Source organism: Sinocyclocheilus anshuiensis, unplaced genomic scaffold (genome assembly GCF_001515605.1).
Source record: "Sinocyclocheilus anshuiensis isolate Anshui unplaced genomic scaffold, SAMN03320099.WGS_v1.1 scaffold417, whole genome shotgun sequence".
NCBI lineage: Eukaryota > Metazoa > Chordata > Actinopteri > Cypriniformes > Cyprinidae > Sinocyclocheilus > Sinocyclocheilus anshuiensis.
Genome location: NW_015537953.1, coordinates 580,991 through 589,669, shown reverse-complemented (window position 1 = coordinate 589,669; position 8,679 = coordinate 580,991). Strand labels below are relative to the sequence as shown.

At 35.3% G+C, this 8,679-nt stretch overlaps 1 pseudogene; it reads right to left on the bottom strand.

Moving 5' to 3' along the window:
* Window positions 1-1,767: 1,767 nt before the first annotated feature.
* On the bottom strand, window positions 1,768-4,421 carry LOC107664732 (claudin-1-like; annotated as a pseudogene).
* Between the last annotated feature and the right edge of the window lie 4,258 nt (window positions 4,422-8,679).

The window sequence follows — 8,679 nt, the reverse complement described above, 5'->3', positions numbered from 1 at the left end:
CACTAGCCAATTTGGCGGGTTACTTTTCGTAAATTATGTTTACTAATTAATTTCTTGAGGAAGTTAATGTAAGCCAAATCTGCGCAGACTGAGTGTAAATACTGAACTCGAGACTCATCATGATATATTAAAGCTTCCGCTAATTTTGCAAATATTTTGCAACAACGTCAATCTATTTTAAGCATTGTATAAGAGACGACAGTTTCGGAATTTTTGATAGACTTGCCGCCAAATGAAACGCCTCCACTTTTACAAAATCTCGCCGCAAAAACAACCCGAGGAAGCTTGACCTCTCATCTCAAATGCTCCCTCCAGCGAGGCCTTTATCTATGTTTAGTGTGGATTGTTTACAGGTTATAAAGCGTTATGTCACACCCTACAAACCTACTGACCGCGGCCTTTTATTTTACTGTGTAGGGCTGACAAAGCCATACTTCAAAGTAGTTATTTTAATTGGGTAACTTTCATTAAGATCATTTCCTGCACGCCATTTGTAATTTGTGAAAAGAAAAGAAAATAACTTTTCTAAAAAAAAAAAAAAAAACATTTCCAACTTACCGTCGTTCTTTCTAACCATGTTTTTGTTTTCTTGCTTCAACAGACTAATAGTATTATTCTCAAGGTATATTACAATGAATATTAAAGGGGTCATATGATGCAATGTTTTCCTTTCTCTTTGGAGTGTTACAAGCTCTTGGTGCATAAAGACGATCTGTAAAGTTGCAAAGACTAAAGTCTCAAATCCAAAGAGATATTCTTTATAAAAGTTAAGAGTCAACCACGCCTACCTAAAACGGCTCGTTCTAACACGCCCCCACATGTCTATGTCACTATGTGGAAATATTAGCATAATGTGCCCGCCCAAATGTGCACGCAAAGAAAGAAGGCGTGGTTTCAGGAACAGCAGTAGTGTTGATCAGTGGCGGCTCGTGGGTTTTAAAATAGAGGAGGCACACTAATTGTATTGGTCTATAATTTCACTTACCTGGCCTATCACTTGAAGCAAACATCCATCCCTTCTTAAAAGTCTGTGTTAAAAGAGAGCTGACTGTTGCGCCATTTAATTAAGCCGACTGCTGTAGCCTATATCCAGCTTAGGCTGTTTTCCCTAAATTTGTGTATATACTGTTTGAATGACAGCTTGGTAAATCTGTTGGCGATCAAATATTCAATATCCCTACTCATCATAAGTACTTGGTACAATATCAGCGCAGCGGCATACGTTTAAACTAATATGAGGGGCGTTACATTTCCGACGAGTGCTTGCGGTGTTCGGCCAATCACAATACACTGGGTCAGCTGGCCAATCAGAGCAGACTGCACTTGTCAAATGAGTGGGCTTTGTTGAAAACGACGTGTTTGAGGGAGGCGGGGCATAGAGGACCTACAATAATGTACAGTATTTGAAAAATAATGTGTTTTTTGAACATTAAAGCATGTCAACATATTCTGTTACACCAAATACACAAAATAATGATCTTTAAAATAGCATCATACGACTCCTTTAAGATATTATGATTATAAGTAGTAACCATTCGAGTCGCAAGATGGCGCCAGTAAGACATTTAAACTTTCTCAGCATCACGGAGTGATGTAAGACATGAAAGTAGACTACTACTACTAACGTACTGGTATATTGCTGTAAAGAAGGATCAAAAATACAGTTTTCTTCCACAGTTAGAATCAGTTTCAGAGAGCAGCGTAATATAGGCCTAATTCGTGTATAAATATTAGGGTTACAAAATGTGGTGACATTATTTTTGCCTGACTATACAAGATGGCACATTCATAGATATTAAATCTATTTCAAAACGAATGTGAAGTGACCTGGTATTAAAATATTTTGATGTTGTAGGGTAAGAGGGCTAAAAACACTAAGGAAATAGAGGGAGGAAAATCTCATTCAGCGGTTACAAGCAGGGTTAACAACCAAGTGCATGTGGTGATAGTAAGCATTTATAATAATAAATAGATAAAATACTGAAATGATTTAATCCTAAAACAGACAAGCATGAAATGCTGAAGTTGTCTTAAGCTTGCATTGACATATATTCTACACTACATCACAGCTTAGAATATTCTTCATCTTTAAAAATACCTCAAAATAGTAAAAATATCCCCACATTGACTGTAAAGCTATGACTGGGATATGACATTATCTTCCTCTGTGGTCAACTCTGAAGCAATCCCAGCCTTCTAGTTTTCTAATAGCTAAATTGACTCACAAACGTCTAAACATACATTAAAAGTGGTTAAATCAGATGGATATCGGTTAGTAAAAATAACAATAACATATAATTAGAGATAATATATCATTTTTTAAAATTACTATAAAATAGTTTATTACTGTCATTTTCTTTCATGCACATACACAACATTTAACCGGTGTCTGACATTCAGGTGAAGTGTAGGTATTCAGATGGTCTCAGGATCATTAAACATAGTCTTTTTCAGGATTCCTGGAGACCGGATGCTTGCTGAGAATTTTGTTGGATTGTAGATGCGTCACGCTGCAGGCGCATAAGAGAATGCCTCCGAATAAACAAAGCACAGATGCAACAAATGCACCAATCAGAGATCTGCCGACCACATACCTGCAAAGACCCTCAGATAGTCAGTATTTAGATTACAAAAGTCCACTGAATCATTGAATCTAATGAATATTAAACAATACGAAACAGAACAACACCTACCTCTCCGTCTCTGTGTCATTCTGAAAGAAATCTTCAACAATTCCATATATAAACCAGCTGGTTATGCCCAAAGCAAGAAGACCTGGTTAGGAAAGAAGAATGCGCATAATTCACTTAATTCTAAATGTAGAGGAGATTAGAGGCAATTGTATTATTTTGAATATAAGTTGAAATTTTGGCATAATTACTCCAGTTCAGAAATCATTCTAATATGCTGATTTGCTGCTCAAGTAACATTTATTATTATTATTATTATTATCATCCATTTTTGAAATCAGTTGTGCTGTTACTAATTTTATAGAAATCATTTAATTTTTCTTTGAAGATTTTGTTGATGAATAGAAAGTTCAGAAGAATTTATATGAAATAAACTGTTGTAACATTATAATGTCTTCACTGTTAGTTTAGGTCAATTTAACGCATCCTTGCTTAAAAGTATTAATTTCTTTAAAATTAAAAAAAAAAAAAACTTTTGAATGGTAGTGTATATGTAAAATATCTAGTATTTTTATTTGTCTTTGAGAAAAAGAAAGTTCAAAAGAGTTTATTTATTTGAAATAAAGATCTTTTGTAAAATGTATTTGCTGTAATTTTTGACTAGTTTAATGCAGTTTTTAAAAGGCAGTGTATATGTAAAATATAGTATATCCAGCTTTGACTAATACAATAATTTCTTTGAAATAAAAATCTTTTGTAACAATATAATGCCTTCACTGTTACTTGTGGTTAAATTAATGCATCCTTGCTGAACAAAAGTATGAATTTCTTTAAAATGATAAAACGTTTGAACAGTAGTGTATATGTAAAATTAGTAGTATTTTTATTCGTCTTTGAAATACAGAAAGTTCAAAATACTTTTTTTAGTTGAAATAAAAATCTTTTGCAACATTATAAATGTCTTTGCTGTCACTTTTGATCAATTTAATGCATCCTTGCTGAATAAAAATAATTTCCAATCATCAATGCATGTATTTTCAAAGAAATATTAAATTAGTTGCTTTTAACATTCAAGTAACAACCTAGAAATACAATATAGCCTACGAGTTTCAACTCAAAGGAATTTTTGATAGGATAAAAAAAAATAAAAATAGTTTTCACTCCAGTTTCTAGCTCCAGTTTATTTGCGATTTGGAACTCACCACCGCACACAGAAAGGATTCCTCCTAAGAAGGCAGCTCTATCCTTCGACTTCTCGTTCTCTTCTAAACATCTTGTACATCTGAGACCAGAAATGGCCACCAGCGCGGCGAGGCTTGAAAAGACGATGCTGGCGATCATGATTGCTCGGCCCACCCGGATTTCAACTGCAACAACACACAGCAGCCATTACAACAGCAGTCAATGGCAGAAGGATCCATAATCCACAGGACAGATACTCACAGGTCTGGTGAAGAAGAGAACTGTAACTTGTGCAGCGCACGTGAGACGAACTGTCCACAGCACTCCATCCACAGTCCTTTGTATTTGTCCAGAATCACAGTCTTGTCGTTGTCATGTCCAAGGATTTCCCATTCATTCGTAAATGTGCCTATAATGAGGCCACATAATCCAGTAATGGACAGAATATAACCGATGAGTTGAAGAGCCATGGATGGATTAGAAGACGAATGCAGTTTTCAGTCAGTAATACTGTATGTGTCCACTGTACTGTAATGCAAGCTGAGAAATCCGGGCTGCTATTTATTATCATGTGAGTAGGTGTGAATCAACCGTCATGTCATTCGTGGACAGGACATTGGGTCAGATTTCCTTGAAAGTAGACGCTTTTTGATTGGAAAAATCTAGCTTGAACTTTTCTAGTTATAGGTGCGAAGCAGCGGTCGAAGTTTTGGGTTGGAAAACAGAAGGTTGTTGGTTCAATACCCTTCAAATCTGTCAATCTGTCAAAATAAATGTTTTATTTTGATGTACTAACATGAAGGAGGAAAGAGATGAGTAACGTTTCATGTGAAAGGATGTGTTGACATCCAAACTACATAAATCAGCACATTCCTTCTGATGATTAATGCATCGTGATCTTGATACATCTTACAGTTTGTTTCACACCTATTTACTCAGACAAATCCAAAAGATATATTTATCGTTTCCATTCATAATCATGTTTCGCTCCTCTTTTGTGATTGTAACAGGAAACAAATGGGTGGGTTAGTGGGAGAATAGACACTAATATGTCGGGAAGTTCATGTCATCCACTAATAGTAACAGTGACTAATACTACTGTTGAAAAAAATGGTTTATTTTATTTAGAGGCCTTTTCATGTTTTTTTTTGTTTTTTTTGTTTAAACACCCCAAACCATTGAATGGTAGTATTTTCTGATTTCTGAACGATCATGTGACAATGAAGACTGGAGTATTGATGCTGAAAATTCAGATTTGCATCACAGGAATAAATTACATTTGAACCATATTCAAATAGAAAACAGCAAGATTAAATTCTAAAAATATTTCGCATTATTACTGTTTTTACTGTGGTATTGATTAAAGAAATGCAGCTTTGGTGAGCATAAGAGACTTCTTTCCAAAAAAAAAAAAAAATAATCATACCAAATTTTTGACTGCCATGCAGTGTATATGCATATTTCTTTCTTTAACTGCAAAGATGTTACGTTGCAGGGTTGTTGGTTTTTTTTTTTAGAATCCGATTTCAACTTTCTTTTTGTTATGTGAAGGTTCAATTACAATAAACTGGGAAAGTTTTTAAAATGCCTTCATCTATTTTTAAATCCGTTGTTAAACGTGTATTTTTGTAAAACACCTTAAAAATAAGTGAACAACTGCCTTTTGTTCAAACTCATGCAAAACTTGTTAGTGTGACATTAGGAGGAAAATGAGTTTTAAGAAACAGAAAGAAAGAAAACATGCCATACATACAAGTGCAGATGTACTGTATGCTTTGGCTCTTGCACAAAAATGTATTCTTCAAGATGATGACTGTACAAACACACTTTTTAGTTTCATCGCAGGAGTCATGTATTGCTGTAATACATTGCGATTCCATTCTGTTGAAAAGTAGCACACATCTCCTCAATAAGCTACATGATTTGAAATCCCATTCATGTAAAGTTGGAAAAGGTCTTTTAAAAAACATATTAATAGTGCATAATGACAGAATCTAGTGCCATCTTGTGGGCCTTCCCTATACTGTCTGATTGAAAGCACATTATCAGTTCTCTCTTGAATTAGTTCCATCCAAAAATGAAAATTCTGTCATCATTTACTCACCTTCCACTTGTTCCAAACCTGTATGCATTTCTTTCTTCCGTTAAGCACAAAAGAAGATGCTTTGAAGAATGTTGGAAACCAAACAGTTGATGGTAGAGATTGACTTCCATAGCATTTCTTGATTGATTTATTTACAGTATGAAGTCAATGGCTACCATCAACTGTTTGGTTACCAATATTCTTTTTTAAATATCTTTTTCTGTGCTCATACAGACCCATACAGGATTGGAACAACACGAGGGTGAGTAAATAATTTTGGGGTGAACTATCCCTCTAGGCAAGCATAATAAAAATCTGCATATTTGAGAGTGGATGAAAATGATTCATATTATACAACTTAAGACCTGTTAATACATAGAACAAAAACTATAGTGGTGTCCACACCAACAGATATTTTATTATTAGTTATATTTGATCCTATGTCACTTCAAATGCTCAAGCTTTAAGAATCCACTAAAATCCAGTCCAAAAATATAAGTAACAAAAATGTCAATATAGGCTGACTTATATAGTTTAGAATAACATATTTATTTTATTTACTTTACTTAAACTATTAAGTTGCATAAATGCTAATGAAATAAATTCAACTATAATTTAAAAATATATCAAGTATAAATATAGCTACTTAATATATTACATTAATACCATTTATATAATAATTTTTAAATATTTGATTTTACGTCAGTTGTATCATTAGACCTTCCTATCAAGCACAGGGTTAATTCAGGATAATTAAGCCATTTTACCCCCAGTCACCTCATTGGCAAAAAGTGTCCCAATTTACATAAATTCACCATATATCTCAATAATATTTCTTACTAAAGATATTATAAAGTGCAGCCGGCTAAACCCTCAAACATCAGTTATGCTTTCATTTCATAACTCTCAGCATGTGCCCTAGGACCGCCGCTCTCAAACCTGTCAGATGTCATTCCTGGAAACACAGCCTGAGGCCCAACTACACATAACTATGGGAATGTATGCATAGCTTTCTCTCTTTTTAAATCACACGCACAACACTATTCAAATGTGGAGTTTATATGAAGGAGCAGTACTTGCACTACAGTATTTTACTTGCAGGCTACTTAGGCCCTACTATAAAATTTGCAGATAAACAGCGTCACAGATTTGACACTTTTTTGGTAAAATCAACCTAAAAATATCACATTTATAGTTCCCTTTGCATATTAAGATGAGAAAAAAAACGATTTTAACGTCGAAAAAATCGCCTACACACTTCAGCTTTAAGTGGGACTCGAGTTCGACTCTCTGCAAAAAGCAAAATAACCAACAGGTTGGACTTATTTTCAAGTAGCCTGATCGGTATTTTTTTATTCAACAGAATAAGTTTTTACACGCATATCCAACCTGTTTGAGTTTAATTAGCACTGACTCGACACACCCTCATGTGACCACCTGTACCGGTTTTTCCTGAAGATGTGCCGCAGGCTTATCGGCCCAAAAAGGGTGAATGACGAGAATTAAAGCAAAGCCTATGGAGCTGCATTCACACCTGCGCGCCGACACACCTAAACACCTAAACCTCGCTGCCACTTTACTCACGGAGGAGAACGTGTCGAGGGGAGCGCTTTGAAACCGTTCGGAGGTTGTCAGCGCTGAGTATTGGGTGTGTAAATACCCATGTTTCGACACGAGACGAGCGCTTGGACCGTTTCTCTCAGGTAAGCAACTGTCATTATTACGGAGGGGAGCAGTTTGCGTTACTGACAGACACTTTAAGTGAAGTGTAGTTCAATGTGTTAAATACGATAAAAATGTCAACTTACAGTTTAATACACAGCTTAGGTGTTCACGTATGGCGCGTTCTTGCGGTCCTTCGTGGTTACACATAACCACCTCTCACATGGACCACTGTGGTAGTTGTGTCGCGTCTCAGTGCGATACGTTTTTATCAAGTTCACCTTTTAAAAACGCTGCTGTCTTGTTTTTAAAGACTCTATCTATCTATCTATCTGTCTATCTGTCTATCTGTCTGTCTGTCTGTCTGTCTGTCTGTATATCTGTCTGTCTATCTATATATCTATCTGTGTCTATCTATCTATATATCTGTCTATCTATAGATCTATCTATCTATCTATCTATCTATCTGTCTATCTATCTATATATCTATCTATCTGTCTGTCAATCTATCTATGTCTGTCTATATGTCTCTGTCTGTCTGTCTGTCTGTCTGTCTATATGTCTGTCTGTCTATATATCTATCTGTCTGTATGTCTGTCTATATATCTGTCTGTCTGTCTGTATATATGTCTGTATGTCTATATATCTGTCTGTCTGTCTGTCTGTCTGTCTGTCTGTCTGTCTATATATGTCTGTCTATATATGTCTGTCTGTCTGTCTATATCTGTCTGTCTGTCTATATCTGTCTGTCTGTCTATATCTGTCTGTCTGTCTATATCTGTCTGTCTGTCTATATCTGTCTGTCTGTCTATATCTGTCTGTCTGTCTATATCTGTCTGTCTGTCTATATCTGTCTGTCTGTCTATATCTGTCTGTCTGTCTATATCTGTCTGTCTGTCTATATCTGTCTGTCTGTCTATATCTGTCTGTCTGTCTATATCTGTCTGTCTGTCTGTCTATATCTATCTGTCTGTCTGTCTAAATCTATCTATCTGTCTGTCTATCATATATCTATCTATCTGTCTGTCTATATCTATCTATCTATCTATCCATCTCTCGGTCTGTCTATATCTATCTGTCTGTCTGTCTATCATATATCTATCTATCTGTCTGTCTATATCT